General features: G+C 37.1%; 1 long non-coding RNA gene across 5 annotated transcripts; it reads right to left on the bottom strand.

Annotated features, from left to right (window-relative positions):
- Nucleotides 1-1,702: 1,702 nt before the first annotated feature.
- LOC140629136 (uncharacterized) lies at nucleotides 1,703-20,780 on the bottom strand. 5 transcript variants are annotated; one of them, XR_012026992.1, is made up of 7 exons: nucleotides 20,611-20,780; nucleotides 19,584-19,732; nucleotides 19,336-19,376; nucleotides 17,583-17,822; nucleotides 16,948-17,048; nucleotides 12,017-12,291; nucleotides 1,703-2,820 (listed from the first exon to the last, which is right to left on the bottom strand). It is a non-coding gene; the product is annotated as an uncharacterized lncRNA (long non-coding RNA). The 5 variants fall into 5 exon arrangements; XR_012026994.1 differs by having other exon boundaries at nucleotides 12,017-12,169; XR_012026995.1 differs by having other exon boundaries at nucleotides 12,017-12,166.
- Between the last annotated feature and the right edge of the window lie 5,431 nt (nucleotides 20,781-26,211).

The following is a 26,211-nucleotide window of genomic DNA, read 5'->3' as shown; positions in this document are numbered from 1 at the left end:
GGGTCATTCACTCAGCCCTTGGCGAGATGGGGAAAACGATCCCTAATTAAATATTATAACTAGATGGAAATCCCAACAGTGGATGGATGATTCCAGGGGGGGAGAAAAAGTAAGAAAATGCTATGGCATGTGAAATAACCTAAACTTCCTCTTTCATCCTTGACACTCATTCCATCTGATTCCATTATCACCTTCTATCCAAACATTGACCTTTGTCTCCTGGAGTGGGGAGTTTGATGAGGTTTTGGGTGAGGTCCAGTGATGATTCAATTAGTCTCCTATTGCTCTGGAACACATGAGCACAAAGTTAGTGTCTTAAACCCTACCCCTGTAATCTTATTATTATTGGGTGCTGGATGTCTTACTGGGCTAACATCAAGCTATTGGTAGTTCTGTATCTCTTCCCAGAGGTTCTAGGGGGTGTCTGTTTCCCTGTGCTTTCCAGCATCTAGAAGCTTCCTGCATTCTGGGCCTCACAGGTCCTTCCATCTTCAACACCATCAATTGCCAATCAAGTCTCCTCCCACTGCTGTCTGTATGACACCAACTCTTGTGCCCCTCTCTTCCACATCTAGGAAAGTGACTCCAGGATGTTCACACAGATAAGATCATCCAGGATAATCTCCCTATCTTTACGTCAGCCAACAACAACAACAATGCTATCAGGGAAGTCAACTGCTTTTGGCCGGTAATATTAACGAATCCACAGGATCTGAAGACCAGGGCGTTTGTTCTATCTCCCTAACCATTCCTCATGTCTTACCAGTGAAAGAACAGGTATGTTTAAGATTTGGTACAACCATTCTTGACACAGTTTTCTCAAACAAGCCAAGTACAAGGGTCCCTTGCATAAAGGAGCTGAGTCCATTTTCCCCCCTCAAAACGCCATGAAACAGCAACCACACAGATAACACTTGATCATGTCACCTCTCAACTTCCAGAGAGATTCAGGCACTTTGGAAATAAAAGGTGCTTTGGTAATGTTTAGCATTGTGGTTCTTTGTACTTTCAACCTAAGAAAACAAATGTGAGCCTGGGTCAATTAACACAAATGTACCTGACATTGGAAAACCTCAAACATCATCCTGCGAGGTGATTCCTACTTCATTGTCTACTTGAGTTTATTCATTAGGTTGAGAGCATACAGTGTTGATTTAACCATAAGGAAGTTTGAAATGGAAAGTCGAGGTTGGCGCAGCCTGGGTGGCGCAGCGGTTTAGTGCCTGCCTTCAGCCCAGGGCCTGATCCTGGAGTCCCGGGATTGAGTCCCACGTCGGGCTCCCTGTATAGAGCCTGCTTCTCACTCTGCCTGTGTCTCTGCCTCTCTCTCTCTCTGTGTCTCTCATGAAAAAAAATAAATAAAATCTTAAAAAAAATAAAAAAGATAAGTCGAGGTTGTTCTTAGGTTTGATCAAGGAAGATGGGCTGTCATAGGAGCTAATGCTCAGCCTAGGAGACTGACTTCCGGGTAGCTCTAGGTGTCTGCACTGGAGAGTGGAGATCCAGCAGCCGAAAAACAGTTATTTCAAGAGTTATGGAAAATAGGATGTTGAACTGCACACACACACACACACACACACACATGCACACACAGACACCCAAGACAGGCATGGTGCATAGTGACAGTTTAAGGGTAAAGGTAATCCAAAGGGTCTTTGTATCTCACCCCTAGTATCTGCTACAACAAAATATTGATAATATCTTTGTATCAAAAAGAGTGCATTTTTAGTGATAGATATTTGAACAAAACATAAAGCAAAAAATATGTTCCCAACTGGAGTCTATTAAAGATATAATGTTGATACTGATAAATGCTTTCTTTTTTTTCTTTCACACTTAAGCTCACAAACTACCACCTTTTAAGAAATAAAATTTTACCAAAGATAGATCATTCTTGTTTAAAAAGATCACATAGTATTTCCTCCTGCAACGTTATAGGAACTTTGCGACAGCTTTTGGCAAACTGAGAATGCAGTAGCGTGACAACGGTGCGGGGGGGTGGGGGGGGACCTGGTCTTGGACAATGCACTGCTTTTTGCCTCCTTCTTGTCTTCAGCACTTGCTAATACCCTGAGAATACAATCCGGTCTTTACAACGCATTGTGGAAATTTAGTGCAGGTCGCTCATCACCGGCAGTTGTTCAAATGGACTTCCAATCAGGTCTTCACACCTGATGATTTTGGAATGCAATTGTGTCAGGATTGAAAAGACTTTTTCAGAAATTAAAGATAGTCCGGATAGATGACTTGCACCTTGCCCAGGGTCCGAAAGCCCCCTTTGGAAACGTGGTCTACTCCTTTTGCTAGTCAGCAGGGTCCAGCTCCAACGGCCTTTAATCAACAAAGCAATCTCCATCCCACCTCTGGTCCTTATAAAAACACACCGCTCTCAGCATTGTAGTTTTTTTCATCTACTTTATCTTCTCCCATCTAAGGCTCATGGGCCAAATGCAGCCTACCACCTGTTTTTATGAATAGACTATTCTTGGAAAACAAGGATATGCATTTGTTTGCACATTATCTATGACCGCCTTCTCACCATGATGGCAAAGTTCAGTAGTGGGCATGTAAAGCCAGCAATATTTACTATCTAACCACTGAAGAAAAAAAAAAAAAAAAAGATTGTCAATGGCTCTTTAGATAAAAGGCATTTCCAGTGTTTTCAGTGTAAAGTCCATAATCGTGGTGATAATTTCTGGTAAAACAGAATTCTGGTGTGAGGGACAAATGCTAAAAAATATCCACGCAAAGTCCCTGTACTATAATGCATTGGTTGATCATACAGAGTGATGTGTTTTGAACTCAGGATTTCAGAAGGACCTATAAGAAGAGGAAGAGTCAGACTTAACACAGTATCTGAAAGACCCATTCCACATTTGTCTGACGATCCAGCATTTAAATTACAGCTGACCCTTGAACAACATTGGGTCCACTTAGAAGTGGATTTTTTTCAATAAATATGCATTCCATACTGTAAATGTATTTTCTCGTCATTGTGATTTTTAAATAACATTTTCTTTCGCTAGCTTGCTTTATGATGAGAATACAGTATGTATGGAATGTACAAAATATGTGCTAGTCGACTGTTTATGTTACCGGTAAGGCTGCCGGCCGACACTACGCTATTAGTAGTTAAGTTTTGGGTGACTCAAGAGTTGTACATGGATTTTCAACTTTACAGGAGTTTGGCACCCTTAAGCCATGAGTTGTCCAAGGGTCAACTGTCATGTCCCTGAAGCTAATTCCGATTTGTCACATTTACATAAATTCCAGCTGTTTTGTACTAAGATTGTCGATATCTAGGACCACAGCTGGATCCAACCAAGTCAAATGTAACCATTAAGCTAGTCTCTAAAATATTGGAACCATCCAGAAAAGAGCACAAAATAACCTTGAAATTATTTCTCAGATGATTTTGCCATTAAAAAGTGATTTTCTCACAAAGCCTCCCAAATCACTTATCACTCCCTTCCTTAGCCAGCATTTACATTCTGTAAATATTCTCAAATCTTTCTCATTCCAAAGCTGATGTTTTGGTTATATGAACATATTAGTTTACATTAACCTACGCCCTTAAATGAGTTGTTTGGCTGAATTTTATATGATGTCCCTCCACAATAGCGTTTGGAATTTTTTTTTTTTCTGTATGGGGTTTAGTTCTACAGCATATACATTTTATCTCTATTAATAGTCATCACTGAAGTTAATCTTAATTTACTCACAAAATAAAATTGTCTGCATTTTTAATTCTCTAAGTATAGCATCACAGCTTGACTTATTTGACTGGAAATTTATCGTAGATTAATTACTACCTTTTATTTTTCTTGTAGTAACCATTTGCTCTAAACTTTGTGTTCTAATGAGTATTTTGCATTGAATGCTAATTATATTGATCACAATCACCTAATTCATTTAAACATTTTTCATATAAATATGTAGCAATGTTTCTTAATGTTTTTTTCTCGTAATACCTTAAAAATGGCATAGCTTAAATTATAGGTCATGATATAAGAAGCTCAGAAAACTCCTTTAAATAGTAAGTAATTAATTGCTTTGAGTTATATTCAGGAATAGAGAAATAGGGAATTTATTTATGTTTAAAGAAAATAGTGAAGAATATCTCTAAAGCTGACTCCAATACAGCTGTCCTTATCATACATGGCATTAAACTTTAAGAAACAATATACAAACTCTATGTTATGGTTAAGAGCTTAATCGGAATACCTATATCTCTATGATTATTCCTTAACTAAAAGTGGGTGGCCTTTTAGAAAAATTGCCCAAACGTACATACACCCAAAAATGTGCACAGTCGTGAGCTTCAGATGGAGAATGTCCAGTTTACAGTCCAGTAGGAAAGACACAAAAGCTAAGGACAATAATCTATAAATAAAGACAGAAATTGTACTGTAGCATTAGCGCCTTACCAAGTACTAAATGCCTCTTTCTCTTTGTGGAAGAACCAACCTGGCTTCCAGCTTTCAGAGGATCCCATTGATGTAATCCAACCAGTTAAGCCACAAGGGACAGAGAACAGAATGGACCATGGAAACAAAGTCAAATAAAAAGATATTTTATATAATTCTGGCTTTTCTCAGATACGAATGCAACTTTAAGGTATCTCAAAAAATCTTGTCCCCAGGACATTTTTCCGTGGTGTGAGCCATTCTCAGAAGTCTCTTTTTTGAGATTTGATTAGGGGTGGAGAAAGTGCCCAGTTCCAACCAATGGAAAGCTTAGATAATGTTATTGGGGGGTTCCTGGAAAGGAGATGAGGAAGACAGCTTCTCTTCCACCCCTGGACATTACTGTCTATACTGTGTATTCATTGTATTGTTCTGTGAGGTGTGGTGTGATGTGTAGGAACGGAGCCTCCCTCTTGGGGAAGGAAAGAAGCTAGCTTGAAGAGCAAGATGGCGGGGTGGGCAGATGGAAGGAGAATTTGCAGGTTTTGTTGAGTCACTGGATTTTTTTTTTTTTTTTTGAGTCACTGGATTTATCAACATGGGAGCACCTCTGCTTTGGTATTTAACGTTTTATGGAATAATACATGGTTCTCATAGTTAAAGCCATTTTGAAGTGGAGATTTTTGTTACTTTCAACCAAAGGCGTTCCAATCTGTACAGGGTCCATTAAAGGACTTATGGGGAACCCAAGCGGTAAGTTGAGACAAGTTTGTGGAGCTCAGATTTTTGGAAGCCTTGAATGGAAAGAATTTCATAATTCAAACAAATGCGAGTTCTCAAGCATTGGACTGTCACATGTAAGGAATACATTATGTGAGATGGAAGTCTTGAATGGACTGAATCAGAGTGAGGCATAATGTACAGATAAGTGAATGCAAGCACACAATAATTGAAAATGCAAATGTCAAGAATGTAAAACAGAATGCAAATCTTTGAAATGGAAAGTAAAACAATAGGGAAATTCACAAGAAAATAAGAAACCGTGAAAGAGATTGACTGGGGCAGGAGCAAAGCAAGAAGAAGAATTAAAAAAAACATGTGGCCCCAAATACATCTTGCTCTAGTGTAATTCAAAGATTTAATGTGTTTTTTTCTTAAGAAAACATCTGATCCAAAAATTCAAATTTTGTTGCAATGCAAATTATCAATGTAACCGAACACATTCAGCCAAGGGTCATTTTGCTTCAAGAATTATTTAATGCAGATAAAATCCCAATTCAGTAAGTACTTGTGGAAAATCTTTTCCAAAAATGAAATAAATTCCAAAGAAATGAAATGATTCTTTCAATGTCCTTGAACTATAAGGGCAAGATATTAGTGAAATTATTGTTCATGTTTTTTTTTTGAAACTCATGGCTGACAATATTTAATATATGGCCAGGTATTATGTTGAGACTAAGTGCAGAAGGGGTAAAAAACACAGGACCCGCCTTCAAGCAGTGTACAATTGGTGTAGATTAAATTTCACAATTGTAATAAGGACCAACAAACAGTCGAAGCAAGACAGAAAGTTCTACAACTTAAGTCTACATGGGTGTCACGGGGTAACAAAGACGTGTCATCTAGGAAGCCTTGGAGTGGGATGGTAGAGAGGATCAGGGCACAGTTTCTGGAGAAAGTGAACCTAAGGTGAATTTTGAGGCATGTCAGCAAACTGAGGAGAAGGGAGCCAGGAGTATGACATTCTTTCCAAGAAGGAAGTTGGCTGCCCCAGGCCATTAGTCATGGCTGACACATAATCTGGTTGCTCAAGCAAGGGACAAGGCAAGGTTACATGTAAGCATGGCCACATCAGGAGCTATGATTTCAAAATGAGATACCTTGTCATTTTTTCCTCACTTTTGGTGACAAAAATTTCCTTGGTTTTTCACAAGGGAATGTTGCATGTAGTTTTTAAAAGCATTTGGAATGCTTCAGGAGCATCTAAAGAAGGACCTTTGGTTCCAGCTAACCTTTTGTTCCATTATTTTTCCAGTGGGGCTTGTGTGACCAAAAAAAATCCAAGGGTTATACTGGTTTTCAGATTTTTTGTCTTGCCAAGCAATTAAAAAATGCAATTTTAATATTAAAATTATAGTCATTTTCTTTCACTCCAGATGGAATTCATTCAAAGACTCCTTATATTTTCATGATTTAAAGACGTGTGTGTGTGTGTGTGTGTGTGTGTGTGTGTGTCCACTAAGTGATAAAACATTTATAAGAGTTGATAAATTTATCAGGGTCGATAAGAGCAAATTGCTTGTACATATGTTAATATGAATTTATTTATGTCAGTTTGATTTTGTAAAATAAATCATTAGCATTTACATATTTAATTTCAGCTTCCATTAGTATGGTTCTTTAAATAAGATTTATAATCCCAAGTGCCCTCGCTTGTTATTTTTGCAAAGACCAGATTGAAATTTAACCGCCCTCGTTCTAAATTTACGGAGAGTAAACCAGCCCTTAGAAATAAAATTAAATTGAAAAGTACTTTAATACCCTTTTCTAAGTATAAAATTATAATATTAATGAAATGATTCTATAACTTCCTAAAAAGACATTTGTGAAGATAACTTTTCTACCCTGTCCCAACATAAAATCACATTACGGATGTACTTTACCTCTGCGTGGTTAGAAAGTCTGAACCACAGTGTGCAATTGCACAGATTCAATCATCTGGCAAAAAAATTTCGTTTTAACTTTTTTTTTCAAATTTTTTTTTTAAATTTTTATTTATTTATGATAGTCACAGAGAGAGAGAGAGGCAAAGACATAGGCAGAGGGAGAAGCAGGCTCCATGCACCGGGAGCCCGATGTGGGATTCGATCCCCGGTCTCCAGAATCGTGCCCTGGGCCAAAGGCAGGCGCTAAACCGCTGCGCCACCCAGGGATCCCTCAAATTTTTAATTTAAGTTCTAGTTAACATATAGTGTAATATTGGTTTCAAGAATAGAGGTTACTGAGTCATCACTTACATAGAACTCCAGGGCTCATCCCAACAAGTGCCTTCCTTAATCCCCGTGACCCGTCTAGCCCATCCCCAGCCACCTCCCCTCAGTCAACCCTCAGTATGTTCACTATCCTTAAGAGTCTCTTACCGTTTCTTCCCCTCCCGTTTCCCCCTAAATTTTCTTAGTTCTTAGTTTCTTAGTTTTCAGATTGTTTGAACAATCTGAAACTTGGCAGCATTTAGGAGAAGGTGAAATTTCTGCTTTTATAGAAATCTTTGCTGCCATCTGAACCCAGAAATCACTGGTTTTAAGAGCTGACAAATTTGTTCCTTAAATTATAAGAAATTCTTATTTCTGACGTTTCCCAAGATTATCAGCAAGGTTAAATGAGCTATCATTATTTAAATAGAAATTATTAACATATTTTGAGTCGTAAACACCTATGAATAGCTGCTCAACACTATTGACCTTGACCAGATGAATGCTTATACTTGTCTTTGCACATAACACAGTTCCAGGGGTTTTCAGCCCATATATGGATCACTGGTTAAGAATGCCTTCTTCAGAAAGTAATTTATCCTTGGAAGAGCAAGCTACCTCTTTTAATTTGGGAGAAAGTAGACCTTGAAGAGATAGCTGCCAGCAAGGATTCACAATAAAAGTGATGTATGTTACCAGAATTTCCTGAAATGCGTATGCATAAAAGAGAGTGGTTTTCAGGAGTGAGAATCAGGCACTGCCTTGGTGTTCATGTAGATGTTACAAGAATAACACGCAGCTCTAATTGGTCAAACACGATTTTTTCAGCCAGTTCCTTGTAGTTACTACAGTGAGAAGTTGTCTTTTGTTGTTGCTGGTGTTAGATTTTAGATTCTCTACCAAAATCTGCTTAAGAACATTCAACCAAAAAAAAAAAAAAAAAAAAAAAAAGAACATTCAACCAATAGGGGCGCCTGGGTAGCTCAGTTGGTTAAGCGTCTGCCTTCAGCTCAGGTCATGATCTCAGGGTCCAGGGATGGAGCCCCAAGTCGGGCTCTCCATTCTGCAGGGAGTCTGCTTCTCCCTCTCCTTCTCCCTCTGCCCTTCCCCCTGCTTGTGTTCACACGCTCACTCTCTTTCAAATGAATAAAATCTTAAAAAAAAAAAATCAATGGGCAGATAAAGCCCATATTTTAGATAACATTAAGAGGATTCCACTTTGGACCGTTTTGACTTCATGCCTGCTTCCTTGAGTTGTTCCATAGTATGATTTCTTACAATATTAAAAGCCAAATACAGTAGGTAATCCAGTTTCAATTACATGCATTAGCTTGATGGTTCGAAATTAATGACACCCTACGATCACTCACCTCCATGATTGTAACCCTGAGTCATCAAGAAAAAGCAAAATTAAACTGGGAAGAAGATCTAAATGCCCATCGATAAAAGAGAAAAGATAGTGTCATGTTCATACAACAGAATTACCACTAAATAAACAAAATATTCCCGATTTGACAATAGCATAAATGAACATCAAGAATCCTTTGTAGTATCAGGAATATTTCATTCAGTGAAAGAAGCCCAACTCACAAGAGCACCTACTGTGTGATGCCACTGATGGAAAGTCTAAGGCCAGGGTGAACTAACCTACGATGATCTTGAGATGAAGAATTTTTTTGGAACCGGGCGTGAAGAAACTTCCTTCCTGATGGATGACAGAAATGTTTTATATCGTGTTTTGGGTGCTGATCACATGGTTACGCCTGTTCTCCACATCCATGAAGCTGTATTCTTAAGAGTATTTATTTTATTGTGCTTATGTTATGCCATATTGAATTATTATGGTTTTTAAAGATAATATATTAAATTAGCATCTGCTAAAATATATATCTATGGAAGCCCCAATCTCCAGCGTTTTAATAGGTGTTAAGGCGATAAATTTCGTACATCAAATAATACCCCATGGGAATAGTGTATGTGGCAGCACAATCCGGGAAACGCTCCTTTAAGTGGCACTGAATACTTAAAGAAGACATTAACTATAACCTACTTTTTTAAAGAAGTGTTTTCCTCCAAAATGGTTAGATTTTGGCAAACCTTGTTGAATGGAAGAGCTCATCTGTGAATGATTCCTGTTAAGTGACCCTTTTTGCAGAGAGATGAAGTAAAGATTTTGAATTTCAGAATTGCTTCAAAAAACTCATTCTAAGAGAGTCCATTTCAGGGATTGGAAATAATCAAAACATGTTACAAAGTTTTGCTATTTCCTTCACCTGTTTACTTAACAAACACATATAATAGACCGGTAATTTTTAAGATTTGGTTGCTTTTTTTTCCTTAATGATGGTACAAAAATATTTTTTCCTTATTTTCCTCTTAGAATTCATTGTGAGCATCATGCATTGTGGCATGGTAACAGGTAACTGACTGCTTCTTCCAATGGACACGAGTAACTGCGCATCTACAGATCTGTGACGTAATCAAAGTAAAAAACAAAGTGGACCTTATAGCCAGTTGTTGATCTCCTATGATTATCTTAGCTATGAAGTCATGACAATCTAGAAACAATATTTTTCTATTTGGCAGACATCTTAAATAATTGATTATTTGGGGAGGGAAAGGTGAAGCTTTCAGCTCTTTAGAAACAACTAACATTGCGGATCTCCTGAGTGCATGTTCCATCTGGGGATTTTGTGATATCACGGGTTAAATCGATAGGGGTTCGTTTTTAAGCCCACTTATTTCATGAAAATTCATGAAGGTGTATTTTTCCCCCTTAAATTCTCAGTACATGCTAAATCCGAAAACTTCAATGCTTCCAAATGAGACTGCAATGCTTTGCTACACATTCTGAGCAAAGTCATGTGTGATGAGGATTCTGACAGAGACTTTTAAGTTAATGATCTTTGCGTTGCTGCCTGTCTCTTGTCTCAATAGATTTTCCTCTGACATTTGCAACCAGGACGGCAGTGCCATTTTTGTCCCCCACTGGTAAACAGGTCTGTTATTTTTATCAGCTACAGCCTACGCTCAGAACGAGGTCAGGGATACAGCTCCCCAGAGTCAAAACACCCAGATTACTCAGAAACGATGAGTGAGACAGTATTTGTCATCACAAACTGAGCAAGAAAGATTTAAATCCTACGGTTTGTTTTAGCTTCAAATTAGAATACAATAAAATATATGAGGCTGGCATTGCTTGAATAAAACCGGGATATAATTTAATAGAATTTGCATCTGGAGCTCAACTTGCTCCCACTGATTATTACAAATTTAATCCATCTTTTGGCTACTGACTGAACCATCAACCCTGCTCCTTCTCTCTCGCGCTCGCTTGCTATTTTTTTTTGCTTTTTTTTTTTTTTTTTTGCTTCCTACTCCTTAAACACAGCAGAGCAGGAGGTAAAATAACATGTTTTATAAATCATTTGGAGAAAACTATAACCCAACAAGGAATAGAAACATCTTCAAAGATATGGGTAGGGTTTGTACTGGAAGTTTTATGTTAATTTTTAATATTTGTGGACTAATTATTGTCAAAACTCACTTCATCACACTTCTACTCAATGGATGTTTGGTTCTTCTTTTTTTTAAGATCTTATTTATTTATTTGAGAGAGTGAGTGAGTGGGACAGAGGGTAGGAGCAGAGGGAGAAGGACAAGTGGACTCCACTCTGAGCAGGGAGCTCAATGTGGGCTTGACCTTGAGATCATGACCTGAGCTGAAACCAAGAGTCGGATGCTTAACCCACTGAGCCACCCGGGGGGTGGGGAGGCCAATTCTTAACTAGAATTTGGGCTAGATATTAAATCATTTGCTTCAGGGTTTTTGCCCCCTTTTTTTTTTTCATGGCCTTGTGCTTGCGAGATGTCATTTTCTTTCAGGTTTAATGGAGAGGCATTGAACGTCGGAGTAAATGATACATTTTTATAGAGAGACGCTTCACACACACAGAAAATGCACTGATTTTTAAGTTCTCAATTTGACGCCTTCTGTTAATGGCATACGGAGCTATGCAATATATGCTCAAAACATTCCCATTATCCTAGAAGACACCCCTGCCCCCATAAACCCATTCCCATCTGTGAACTCCACACCAGATGAAAGCATTTTTTAGCTTCTATTGCCATGGAAAAGTTTTCCTAGTTCTTGTATTAATTATTGATTAGGTAATGTATTTCTATGGCATTTTTTAAAACTCAATATAATTTTGCTGTGATTCATTATAGAGGTGCAGGTATCAATAGTTTATTCATTTTGATTGCATATTAGTACTGTCTTGACCAAATATAGGCAGTTGTTTATTCTCTAGATGTTGGACATCTGGGCTGTTTTCCAGGTTTGGGCTATTACACGTAGACGTTCTAGAAATAAATACTTATGTACATATCTTCACATGGACATATTGTTTTTGCATTATTCGCTTGTTTAGTTGTAGGATTGATATGCATTTAGCATCATAAGAAACTACCAATTTTTAAATATTTATAATATATAATATAATATTATATTTATATTATATTAAAATATTTATATATATAATATAATAATTAATTACTATTAATTATAATAATTAAATATTTATATTATATATAATATATAATATTATATTAAAATATAAATGTTAAATATTTGACCTTGTATATAAGGATTCAGCAAGTTTTCCAAAGAGGTTGCCCAATGGTGTACTCTCAGCAACGTGTGAAAATTCCACTTGTCCCGTCTTCACCAATAGTTGGAATTGTCCGTCTTCATCATTGAGATCATTCGGTAGATATGGTTTCAATCTACTGTTGAGCACATTTTCAGTGTTATTGGCAATTTTTATGCAGGCAGTTGTGAATTACCCACTTTTAGCCCGTTTCATCACATTGTTCAGCCTCCATTGTTCATTCGTGTATCTTTATCTTATCTACAATAAGGAGAGATTTATGCATAAAAAACCCTTATGTATATAGTTTTTCTCAGTCTCTGGTTAGCTTAAATATTTTAACCATGATATCTTTGATATGCAGAAATTATCAATTTTAATTGAGTATAATTTTTCCATTTGTTCCTTCATGTTTGGTGGTCTGTGTCCTTTCAATAAAACCCTGCTACCCGCTGGCCAAAGTGAAATATTCCTATATTTTCTTTCTAAATATTTCTCTTAAATTCACATACATATCCCACATAAAATGAACTGTTAGAATTTATTAGGCAGAAGCATAGGTCATTGTCTTCTTCAGTTTACCAGCTATTCCAACACCATTTATTGAACATATTTCTATACACGCTTGGATCTATTTCTGGGCATTCTATTTCTTCCTGTGGTCTACTTATCTACCCTAATGACACAATGACACCACACTGATGGTGGTAATATGCTACATCTTGCTATCATATAGTGTAAATTCCTTTGTTCTTCTTTTCAAAGTCATGATGTAACCAGCTTTCTATATAAATTTCTGGATTCCATTGATTAATATTCTGTTAGGCATTCTTGCATTTATATTCATGAAGTTACTGAGCTATAATATTCCTATCTAGCCGTGTGTTTACCAGGTGTTGGTTTTAAGGTAATACTGACTTTTTTGAACAAGGTGGAAAAGTATTCTTGGTTTTTAAAGTGTTTACATAGTCTTGGTATCATGCCTTCCTTAAATGTTCCAGAAAATTCACCATTAAATGTATCTGGACCTGGAGGATTTTTTAATGGTATTTTTTATTATCCTATATCAAATGAATTGTGATAGTTACGTGTCCACTGATACATATCCAATTGATAAATTGTGTTTTTCGAGGAAATGTTTCTTTTTTTTTTTAAGATTTATTTATTCCTGAGAGACACAGAGAAAGAGGCAGAGACACAGGCAGAGGAAGAAGCAGGCTTCTCACGGGAAGTCTGATGCAGGACTTGATCCCAGAGCCCTGGGATCACACCCTGAGTTGAAGGCAGATGCCCAATCACTGAGCCACCCAGGCGTCCCAAGGAAATATTTCATGTAAATGTTTACATTTATTATAAGAAAGTTACTCACAGTGTGCCCTTATCATCATTTTAACATCTGCTGACCCCTTAGCATTTGTGATATCAGTCATTTCTGTTTTGTCTTTTTCCTTATCATCCTTTATAAACGTTTGGAATTTTATTAAAATTTTCTACCTCCAAAATCCCACCTAATCTTGATATATGTTTTTTGCATGTTTTCTAAAATAGGAATTTCTGCATTCATTTTTATTAATGTCTTCAACTTACATCGGTTTCATTTTGCTTTTCTTTTTCTAGCTTGTTAATGTGGAATCTTAGATTATTGATTTTATACTCTTCCTTAAATGTAAGTACTCTAACTGCTTCACACACATTTGATATTTTGATATGTTGGTCTTTTCATCTGCAGGCAGGTCAATATTTTCTATTTTTCTCTTATGTTTTTTTTTTTCCTTTGACCAGTGGGTTTTTAAAAATGTTTTCTTAATTTTCAAATATATAGGTTTTTTTTCTGTTTTTCTGTTTCTGTCTCTCTCACAAGACACATACACACAAATACACACACAGTGACATGCACACAGCACACATACACATACCCCTCTTGCTTTGTGAAAGTGCCTGGGAGATTGTTTACCTATTTAATTGCTATCAATTAAATTTAGCTTAATTTAATATAATTTAATATCCTTTTAGTCCGTGAATACACTGACTATAATTCCAGTCGTTTAGTGATTTTTGAGCTTTATTTTTAGGGCAGCACACAATTTAACTAAATGTTCCAGGAACACTTAAAAATCAATGTGTATTCTAAAGTTTCTGGATATACCATTACATAAGTTTCAATTAGGTAAATTTGTTCAAATCTTCCTTGTCTTCACTGAATATTTCTCCCATCTGTTACTAAATAAATGTGGGTGTTTTTTTATGTCTCCCTTTAGAACTACATGACTTCCTATGTTTTCAAGCTCCATCATTAAATCTCTTGTATTGTAAACTTTCCAGAGAACAATTCTTGCAGCAATTTAGTTGTCTTTGTCTTCTGGGCTCCTCTTCCTATGGGAAATTGTCAGATTTTCTCCCTCTCATTGTTTTCCTGAATGAAATACAGATTTTATCTTTGACTGCTTTGACGTTTTGAATATAATGTGTCTTTTATGTCTGACTGCTCTGATGTTTATATATAACTTCCTTTTTCATCAGTTTGACTATGATGTGGCCAGGTGAAGTTTTCTTTGTATTAATCCTGCTTGGGGCTTGTTAGACTTCTCACCTTATTTGGGTAATGTGTTTTATCAACTCTAGAATTTTTTTGTCTATTCTGTTTTCAAATATTTATTCTGCCCTTCTCTATGTTATGTATCTTTTGAAACTCCAATTGTACATGTGCTTAGCTTTCGATAATTTCCATCAGATGTCAGGTGTTCTATTGTTTGTTTTCCATTATTTTATTTAAAATTTTTGTTTTTCGGTTAGGAGACGTTTTTATAGACTTATAACAATGGTTACTTTTCTATTCTTATATTTGAAATTTTTTGTTTATCAGTTTGGGTGCTTTTCTATGGACCTATGTCAAAGGATCATACACTTTTCCTTTGCTGTTCTAATCTCCTGTTGATTGAATCTAGTGAATATGTCATTGCTCATACTGTAGTTTTTAATTTCCAGTGTTACTGTTTGGTGCCTTTTGAGGGTTTCTATCTTTTTACCAAAACATCCACTCTTTGTTCTTTTGTTCATCTTCTACATTAACTCCTATTACCCATCTCTCTCTATCAATCTATCTATCATCTATCTCTCTACATATTATCTATCATCTATCTATCTATCTATCTATCTATCTATCTATCTATCTATCTCTATCTATTATCTATCTATCTATCTATCTATCTATCTATCTATCTATCTATCTCTATCTATCATAAGTATTTTAAATACCTTGTCTGGTAATTGCAGTATCTGGACCACATCTGGGTCTGCTTTTGTTGACTATTTTCTCTATTAAGCATGTGTTACACTTACAAGATTTTTAATTCTTTGGATATCTCATGACGCTTGATTTGCACACCAGATATTTTACATTAAAGAATAGTAGAGTGTGAACCAAATAATCTTTAACCCCATGGGAAAACATTATCCTTTTTCCTATTAAGCCCCTAGAGTGTGGGCTGTGTCAACAAGACCTCTAGTTCAGCTAAATCTGTCTTTTACAGCTTTCGTTTGGTTGAACCCACTAGTGCCTTCAAATGTTTTGAACGTATGGCTCAAGGGTTTTATATATATATATTTTAGCATTATTTAATGCTGAACATTAGCATGATTTCATCCCATGGGCTATCTTTTTTGTTTACTGACCAGCATCTAGCTTTTGGGTTTGTTAAGGATTTCTCTCTTATTCTCTAGTCCTGCCCTGATGTTTGTTGTGGGGAGGTCTCTCTCTGCACTGATGCTCTTTCCCTAGACTGTAGAGGACTGTTGCCTTACGATCTGAGAAGACCAGAAATGCTTTGGAGGATCTCTCTTAGCTCTTATCCCATGCCCCTGCCTTCAGAGTGTGGCTACATGGCACTTGGAGGAGAGCTGAATACCTGGTAGGAGATGTACACCAACTCTCTTGTCCTGCCCTCAGGCATGTGTGAGCTCTTTATACTTTTAACAAAGATCTAGTGTGAAATCGGTGGGAGGGAAATGCAGTCCCTTTGTGGCTGACACTCCTCAGAATTCTAATCTGTCTCACCCGCCCATTCAGTTATGGAAAATTAGTTGAAATGTTGGCTTTTGGAAAAAATCTTCCTCCTTATCTTCCTGCCTTCTCTATTCTATGAATCCTTCCCCCAGCTCCTCAGGGATTAGAACAGCCATGGGCCATTCTCTCAGACAGAGCTCATCTCCTTTACAATTTAACTTAATAGGTTTCTTGGCTTCCTCAAATCTCTGATGTGTTTATATTAAATATGATTTGTACCATATCCAGTCCGTTTGATAGCATAAGAGTCATTTCTTCTTGTTACTTTCTATATCCTAACTGGAAGCAGAAGGCCCAATATAAAATTTAAAGTGAATGCCTACCAAAAAACAAATGCTGGCATGTAACCGATTATGTAACCAATTGTGGCATATGAATATGTATATGTTTATATATTTTATAATTATAGAAGTATGTAAATGTATACAAGTTTATATACAGAAGTTCATACTATATGTAAGTATATATGCTTTATATGTATATAAGTGTATATATTTAAATGCTTACATAAGTATGCATATATACAGTAACATAGAGTATGTAACATATATGCATATCTGTATGTGTGCATGTAAATATATATTTATATTTACACATTTAATATATAAATATATATTTATTTGTATATTTATATTCACTTATATATAAATATAAGTTGATATTTACTTTGTTTTATGTTTCTTTTTGGCATATTTTTGGCATAAGTAAATATATATGTGTATATATATTATATATTATTTATAGTATATGTATAGGTATATATAAGCATTTAAGTCTGCATATACTTTATCATATATGACATATATACTTATATACATACACACATGCTCATATACTTATACATAAATTCATACCTGTGAACCTGCTGAAGTCTTTTCTGTTTATGACGTTACAGAAGGTCGACCATTGAGAACAATACTGGGAACCTTTTTATTTGCACTCAGTATTACATGACCTAGCAACATGGATGAAAAAGGCTACTTAGTTTCCCACAATAGACTCTTCAATTTCACAGCCCATTTTGTAATCCCTGCTTATCCAAGTCTCCATAAAGTTATTCTAATGGGTTTCATTCAAAATGCCTATCTTAGGAAAGCATTCAATTCTTTATAACCTTAAATATTAAAAAGTTCAAATAATTACATTTTTACAAAGGTGGCATGTGGCATATTACGCTTTCTAAATTGGAGGATGCATATGTAGAATGGAGATAAAACATATTAGGGATATTCTGTTTAAGAAGAATCTTTTGAGAATTAGAGTTTCTATGTCCCTCTGTATTTAGTAGCAGGTAGAAACCAGACCCTCCTGATTCAGACACTCAAACTGTGAAAAAGACCTCTTCTCCAGGACCAGGGGTTGAAGTGACTTCTCTTCCATGCTATTGCCTCTTTTCTGACATTTCCAACTGAATTCTGGATCCTCTTTAAGCTTCTGCTTTAACACAAACATTGCCTAATGCCACCCCATTTGGGCCCAACTTGCCTACCCAGGTACCAGCCTGTGCTGTTTCTTCCCCATCTGCTGGTGATACGGCAGTGACCGTGACTATTTAGCTTGCCATACTTTGAGTCAGGGTGAGTGCTGCTGCCTGGTTCTGTTGGTCTGGTCGGGGTTGCCACAGGGCTTTGGCCAGTACATGTCAACCTGTTGGCTCTCCTCCTAGAGGCTGGCTGACAGTTGACTGAGGGATCCCTGGTCCCGGATGCCTTCAGATGGGACAATGTGTCTGGGGTGACAAGGGACAGTGCAGATTCAAAAGAAAGAATTTATATTAGAACTTAGATATATGGAAGGCTGAAAACCCATGGGCTAATATTATAATCAATCCACCAATCTCTTTAGACAAGCGGATATTCTGGACTAACTCGTTCCTTTCTGATTCATTTCCATGCTCTGGTTCATCTCAAATTGCCCTGTTTATTCTAACCTCTCCCCAGAATGAAGTGTATATACCCACTAGTCCCCAAATACGATTTTACGGTGTGCAAGTTCCCATCCGAAGGACAATCCTATAATCAGTGATTATGTCCTTGTAGTTAATATATGATTTAAAATGGAATCATTCAGGTGGATAATATTGGTTTGATGTGGAACCCATAAACTTAATAGTAAAGATTTTTCCGGGGAAGAGAAATTTATAAAATGAGGGATATGCAGTGCATGGACTTATTCCTTATCTTTATATAAAATTATATCTATCCCTCCAAATACACCAAAAAGCATTCTTAGCATCAAATTTCTACTTAGAAAAAAATGAAGTCTACAATTTGAAAAAAAACATATTAAAAAGCATAAATCTGTATTGTCCAATATATTCAGTGCATGGTTATTTACTTTAAAAGTGAAATATGCCTAAATTAAATATAGATTAAAACTCAAGGTCTCAGTAGATACCACAGTTCATGCTCAGTTACCACATAACTTATATGTCACTTAACTATTAATATCAGCAGTGTCCAGTAGAACTTTCTGTAAAGAACACTTCCATATATTGGACGTTTCTGATATAAATTGTTCAGTGATGTGTAAATCACTGGATCATAGAACTTCATACTTGATACCTGATGCTATTAATCACTGGCTGACTCTAATTTCAGTCCTCTGATTTGGATGAAGGGGAAAATAAAGACGGACTCACCCCTGACATCTATGTGCTATCAGAAAGTGTCAGGGATATAGTCACCCATGAAAGTTTCATAACTTCACTCTCTTGGGTCTTTGAAAGCCACTAAATTTGGGGCATCTGGGTGGCTCAGTCAGTTAAGGTCATGACCTTGGGGTCCTGGGATCGAGCCCTGTGTCAGGCTCGCTTCTACCTCTCTCTCTCTGACCCCCACTTCCACCCATGATCTCTCTCTCTCTCTCTCAAATAAATAAATAGAAAAAAAAGCCACTTAAGTTGCATACTTTCTGATTATTGATCAGAGGATTATCTCTCAACATAGGATTTAGGACTCAACTTGCCAAGATCTCCATGTTTCTCAACAACCTGCCCTAAAATGAACTTCCTCTGAGACATCAAAGTACCATGAGATGTTCCCATTGAGTACAGTTTCCAGAAAACAAGCTTAACTGTTTAGTGAATACAAAATTATGATTGGAACAGCTAGCTTGGAGTTATGAGTGAAAGAGATTATAGTTAGCCTCTGTCATTGGAAACTAGCAACAGATAAAATAGGCCTTATCACTCAACTCTGATACTCTCTGTCTTTGTAAATAACCGAAAAGCGCAGTATTACCTCAGTTGGTCAACCCCAACTGTTGATCACTCCGTGGTTTGCTGTTAAAAAGCAGGAGTCTCTATTTTAAATTCCATCCAGGAAGCGAGGAGTTAGTTATACGTTGTGTTACTTAAGGCATTCCCTTTCTTTTTGACCATGTAGGTTGGCTCTTTACTTAGGGCATGATTGTTGCATAAAAGTGGAACCACAGCATATCAAACAGAAGTGTGATGATGTAGCCTCACCGCTTTCTTGACATGGCTTACCTAAAATTTATTGAAGGGCTGAACGTAGCCTCTCAAAATGACGTCTGGCTCTCACTCATGGCCTGCCAAATGCCTCAATTGTTTGTTCAGTTGTTAGCAAGGAGCAAGTTGACCGTGAAGTCCAATTTTCAATGGACTCTAGGTAGTGCCTGGGTAGAAGAGAAATAAGTTGGATTTCAGTGCCAATTTTGTTCTTACTTAAAAGCTGCTAAGATGACACATTGCATACCCAAGCTGATGGTTGAGTCAGGATGAAATACCACCAGTTTATTATGTTTCCTGGGACAGGTGCCTTCTTTCTATCTGAAGAGAATATTTTTGAAGTGATATAGTTATTCAAACTTCCCTGGAATGCAATTAGGTAAATCATTCTGTTATAGATTTTTTTTTTAGTGCCCCTTCTCTTGTCCTCTTTTGAAAAATTGAAAAGTGCATGCCATTCAAAAATACATGATTTGGTTGATTTAAATGTACAATGAGTCGAATCAGATACTCTTTGTCTTTGGTTGGAAAGATCCAATTTTAATTTCCAATATTGACAGATCTTTCCATCCAAAGTAGGTCAGAGGATTGAGTCATTGACAAGAAGCCTCTGCCAAATTGAGGATGGGCTTGAATGGAGAGGAGGACTTAGGGGGAAGCTGGCCTTTGCCTTATCAACACTTGCTTGGGAAAAAGGATTGAGTCTAAGGAAAAGTGGGGAGTGGGTGCCATAACCTACTACTTGCTTTCTCAGATAATCTTAAGACTAAATTGTATACTGATGATTTCTTTAAGAGCCTAAAAGCAACAGCTGCCAAGTTTCAGAGGGAAAGGAGACATTAGTATGACATCCAGGGCTGGCCATAGTTCTGAAATCATGATAATATCTGACTTAGGAGAGCTAATTATACCAATTTACTGCCTGTGCCTTACAAAGAATGCATAACCTCTTCTCCTTCCTAAGACCTGATATTTATAAAGGCCAGAGCTAAAGTGGTTGACACGTGCTGAAGAGCTAAGATGACTGCAGATAGATTATACATACATCACTTCAGCTCCTGAGATTTCCTGGAAACACAATTGTAGATCCTGGTCACTGATGTGTTTTCCTGCTTTAAAGTGGCTGCGTATTAGGGGAAAGGTTCAGGTTGATGTTCTAGACACAGCACCAGGAGAAAAAGCCACCCCTTGAAAATGTGAGCCAATTACCTGAGAAAGAATTTATGACCACTCTGTTGTGGCACTTGGGTCATAATAGTTCTCCAGTGTGACCTCATTTTGGAATTCTGAAAAGGACAGTTGACATGGACTAGCCTGAGCTTCTCTGCTCCTGCCTGGGGCTGGGGTCAAGGAGACAGTGCTCTTCAGGCATGTTTCATGGATATTTCTTCAGGACCCCAGACAGGAGAGATGGAGGCACATCCCCAGAGCTCAAGGATAACTGTATCGGTGCACGCAATTTGTTTTGTCTTTCCTTCACATAGTATTGGCTCATTTCTGTTGACCAAAAAGAAATCATTTTTGTCAAATCCAAACCCCCAAATACATGGCAAGGTTGCAGATATATAATTCATGGCAGGGGAGTCAAAGCTTGGAGGTGACTACTGAATCTTCCACAAGCACATTTTTTTTGTGTAATTTGGACAATAAACTATGTAGTGATAAATGAGAGTTAAGCACACACTGAAGCTCTGCAAGATTGATGCTTCTAAGGGGCTATTGAAGATGATTAGGATTAACTCACTGAATAAAGTGTGCTGATTCAAGTACGGGGTACAGACATGTCCAAGATTGAGGCACTGGCCTAAAACATTCATGGACCCATACATGAAAGCATGGATTAATATAAAGAAAATGGGGTTATATACAAGAGAAGAGCATGCTTTTACACCAAATATGGAAACTGGGAGGTGCACAGAAGTTTTGAAAAGAGTACAGGTCTCAGTGAAAAGATGAGCATTGGGATATGGAGTTTGCCTTCATCACATAAGACCTCAGGACTCCATATTCTTCACATCAATTGTTCTTGAGAGAGTAAATCTGGATGACTTGACTCTCTAGGATTCACCTACCTTCAAGGAGGATTCATGATTCATTGGAGAAGCTGGCAAATTGTGATAAGGATACTGACACACTTAGAGCTTAATGAGTTCATGGAAGTCACTTAGCAAGTCAATGAAAGATCCAAAACGTGGAACTGATGCCTTTCAAGGGGCCAGATGATCATATCAGAAACCCCTGATAATTCTATAAAAATTCCATTTGTTCTGCTTGCTGGGATTTTTTCTTCACATGCATTTTTCAGACAGTGGGTTTTGTTATAAATCTCCCATGATCTCAGGGTATACATAAGTGACACACAACTACTCTTAGGATACCCTGGTGCAATATACTAATCCCTTTTCCCCAGCTTTATGAGGTATAATTGACAAAAACTATACATATTTAAAGTGTGCAACATGGCATTTTGATATAGTACACATTTTGAAATAATCATTTACCATCAAGCTAATGAGCATATCCATCACCTCACATAGTTACCATTTTTGTGTGAATGTGGTGAGAACATTTAAGATCCTTTAGCAACTTTCAAGTATACAATATAGTATTATCAACTGTGGTCACTGCACTATATGTTGGATCACTATATATTCAGGTATATTTAGGTTGCATAAATAAAACTTTGTATTCCTTGACTAATATCTCACCATTTCTCCCAGCTCCTGGCTACTACCATTCTACTTGCTGCTTCTATGAGGTCAACTTTTAAATTTTTAATTTAAAAAAATTTTTTTTAATTTTTATTTATTTATGATAGTCACAGAGGGAGAGAGAGAGGCAGAGACACAGGCAGAGGGAGAAGCAGGCTCCATGCACTGGAAGCCCGACGTGGGACTCGATCCCGGGTCTCCAGGATCGCGCCCTGGGCCAAAGGCAGGTGCTAAACCGCTGCGCCACCCAGGGATCCCTAATTTTTAATTTTTAAAAACTATGTATTTATTTGAGAATGAGCAAGTATGCATAGGGGGAAGAGGCAAAGAGAGAGGGAGAGGGCGTCTTAAGAAAACTCAGCAGTGAGTGCAGGGACTGACATAAGCCTCGGTCTCAGGAACCTGAGATCAACACCTGAGCCTAAACCGAGAGTCAGATGCTTAACCGATTGCACCACCCAGGTGCCCCATGAGTTCAACTTTTTTAGATGCCACATATATGTGAGATCATGAAGCATTTACTTTTCTGTATCTGACTTATATCTCACTTAACGTAATGCCCACAAGGTCCATCCATGTTGTCACAAATGACAGGATTTCCTTCTTGTTAAAGACTCAACTATATTCCATTGTGTGTCTGTATGTGTGTCTGATATCTATCATCTATCCATCCGTCATATCTATCTACCCATCTATCCACCCATCTACCCTTCCATCTATCCATGCATTCTCCATCCATCCATCCATCTACTATCATCTATCTCTCTATCCATCCTTCTCGTAATTTCTTTATCTATTCATCCATCAATGGGCTGCTTCCATACCTTGGTCATTGCAAATAATGCTGCCATGAACGTGGGAGTGCAGATATTTCTTTGAGATAGTGGTTTCATTGCAGCTCCTTAACAACCTGGCATTAGATCATCAGCTTTTCTAGATCAAATGATATAGTGCTTTGCATACAGATCTGTGATAGTAACATTCTTCTACAATGGACAGTTGCCCCTAATATATGCCCTTAATTGTTTGCCCAAACCTTAAAGAAGCACTGGAATTGTTGAGCTGCTTTAGAGCCTGGTTAGATATTACTCAGTTATTACTGTCACCAAGCTAAATCAATGTCACGGGCAGTGAAATAAAGAGCTTGGTAAAACCTGTGGTTTTATGCATTTTTGTAACACGTGTCTCCAACTTGAACCACTTCTTCACTTGAAAATGACTTCCAAATTGAGCATCATCACATACTTTTGTGACAACCCACTTACATTTTTGAGGTGAGATATTTAGAAATAACTAACCTTGCATGTGGATGACAAGAAATGTTATAAAGAAGACAGAAAAGTGGTACCTTTCACCTTTTTTTATTTTTTCACATGTGTCTCCTACAAACCTGAGAGTTAATTAGACTGTTCCATCCCTCAGCAGGTTTTCTCTTTCCAGACAAAAAAAAAAAAAAAAAGCAAATTTGAAACTGAAGGCAGTGTTCTTTTGGCAACTTCCAAAGGCTATGTTTCAGTCTTGCATGTTTTCAAGATCCTTATATACCTGCATGTCCATGAGGTGTAAATTGCAACTGGTAAAATTAGCATTAATGCATAGATTTACAAATTCAGCTAAAGATATTCCACATGATATACCTCTTTGTTTTCTTACTAAACTGGAGGTCATGTGGAAGAAAGAAAATATCCTTCTATTTTCAGATAGTATACTCTGTTATCGAACATGTATCCGCCTAGCAGAAAATAAAGTCAGGGAAAGGTCTGTGCTGTGATTTAGAAAAAAAAAAGTCAGACCAGTTAATTATTGTCATGAGATATAAATCTTCGGATGTAAAAGGAAACATAGAGAATATTTTATTCAACCCATTTAATATATACGCAAAAAAGCTAAAGACAAAGATGTTATAGTACCATTACCTGTGGTACAATACCAGCTTCTCTGTAACATACCTGTAATCAGACTCCCAAAGAGAAATGAGAGAAAGGAAATAGGACATGAAAAATTGAGAACACTAATTTTTAAAAAATCTATTTAAAAAGGGGGTAGAAGATTTAAGTAGACATGTTTCCAAAGAAGACATCCAGATGGCCAACAGACACATGAATGGAGGCACATCATCCCACATCGTCAGAGAAACGTGCATCAAAACCACAATGAGGTATGTCCTCACACCTCTCAGAATGGCTAGTATGAAAAAGACAAGGAACAACAAGTATTGGTGAGAATGTGGAGAAAAAGGAACCCTTGAGTGTTGTTGGTGGGAATGCAAACTGGTGCAGCCACTGTGGAAAACAGTATGAAGGTTCCTCAAAAACTTAAAAATACAAGTATTATATGATCCCGCAATTGTAGTCCTGGTCATCTATTTAAAGCAAAGAAGCAAACAAAAACACTAATTTGAATAGATATCTGTACCCTGTGCTCTTTATAGCATTATGGACACAACCTACTCATCCATGGATGAGTGAATGGACAGAGAAGGTGCACACATATGCACACACACACACACACACATTGGAATACTAATCAACCATTAAAAAAATACCATCTTGGGACACCTGGGTGGCTCAGTAGTTGAGCATCTGCCTTTGGCTCAGGTCATGATCCCGGGGTCCTGGGATCGAGTCCCACATCAGGCTTCCCGCATGGAACCTGCTTCTCCCTCTACCTGTGTCTCTGCTCTCTCTGTGTGTCTCTCGTGAATAAACATATAAAATCTTTCAAAACCATCTGTTATTTTTGAAGACATGCAGACCTAGAAGGTATTACACTAAGTGAAACAAGTCAGACAGACAAACACAAACAGCATGTGATTTCAATTATATGTGGATCTAAAAAGCAAAATAAACCAACCAACCAAACAAACAAAACCCAGATTCGGATAGAGACAGAACAGGTAGGTGGTTGCCAGAGGGCTAAAGGGTCAGGGGTTGAGGCACAAAATAGTGTAGGGGATTAAGAAGTCCAAACCTCTCACTGTAAAATCAATATACATCATGAGGATGTGATGTACAGCATGGGGAATAGAGTCAATGTTATTATATTACTTTAGTAAGGTGAAAGATGGTAACTAGAATTATAGTGCATCCTATTTCATAATATATATAAACACCAAAACACTATGTTGTACACCTGAAACAAACATTATACTATATATCAATTATACCTCAGTGAAAAAAAAATTGAGAACACGAACTCTTGAGGAGAGACACCTAGGTGATCACACACATATATTTGATATCCACAAAGAAAATACAAAACAGCAAAATTTCATACTCTTAATTCCATTAGAATTTCCCGACATAAACACAGACTTAATAGTGATAGTCAACATGTACTAAATCAAAGTAAATATTAAGTACATATTGGGGAGGTACAGCTTCTGTCGAGAAATATTATCAGTACAGCTGCATCGTCTCTTATCGAATTTGTTAAATCTCAGAAGGATGATTCAGCATCATCTTCACTCATACTTTCTGTCAGAAATATGTGGTAGGAGGTTTGAAAAGCAAATATGTATTAGTTTGAATTGCATTTTCTTCCCGCTTACCATGTGCTAAAGTACTAATAAGAAAAAGTCAAAAATAAATAAATAAGTAGATAAATAAATAAATAAATAAATAATAAATAAATAAATAATAAAAAGAAAAGAAAAGGGCAACCGTGAAGGTTAAAACCAGATTTGCTTTAGGGGAGGAAAAAGTGGTAACGTGCAACGTCATCGTCAGGAAACTTCGCAGGTGCCATTTCCATGCAATGCACAGAATCAGTTCGGGAGGGTCCCCAGTCCACCGGAGTTTTGTCACAATGCAAATTGCCTGGGAAATCTATGGAACTGTTATTTTGGATCAGGTCTCCTTGCGGGGATAACAAAGTAGACCTTCCCTACATAGCTCCCGTTTAATTAGGATTACAACGCTCATTTTTTGGAAGGG

The sequence above is a fragment of the Canis lupus genome, chromosome Y (genome assembly GCF_048164855.1).
Source record: "Canis lupus baileyi chromosome Y, mCanLup2.hap1, whole genome shotgun sequence".
NCBI lineage: Eukaryota > Metazoa > Chordata > Mammalia > Carnivora > Canidae > Canis > Canis lupus.
Note: the sequence above shows the minus strand (reverse complement) of the source record. Positions and strands in the feature narration are given on the sequence as shown.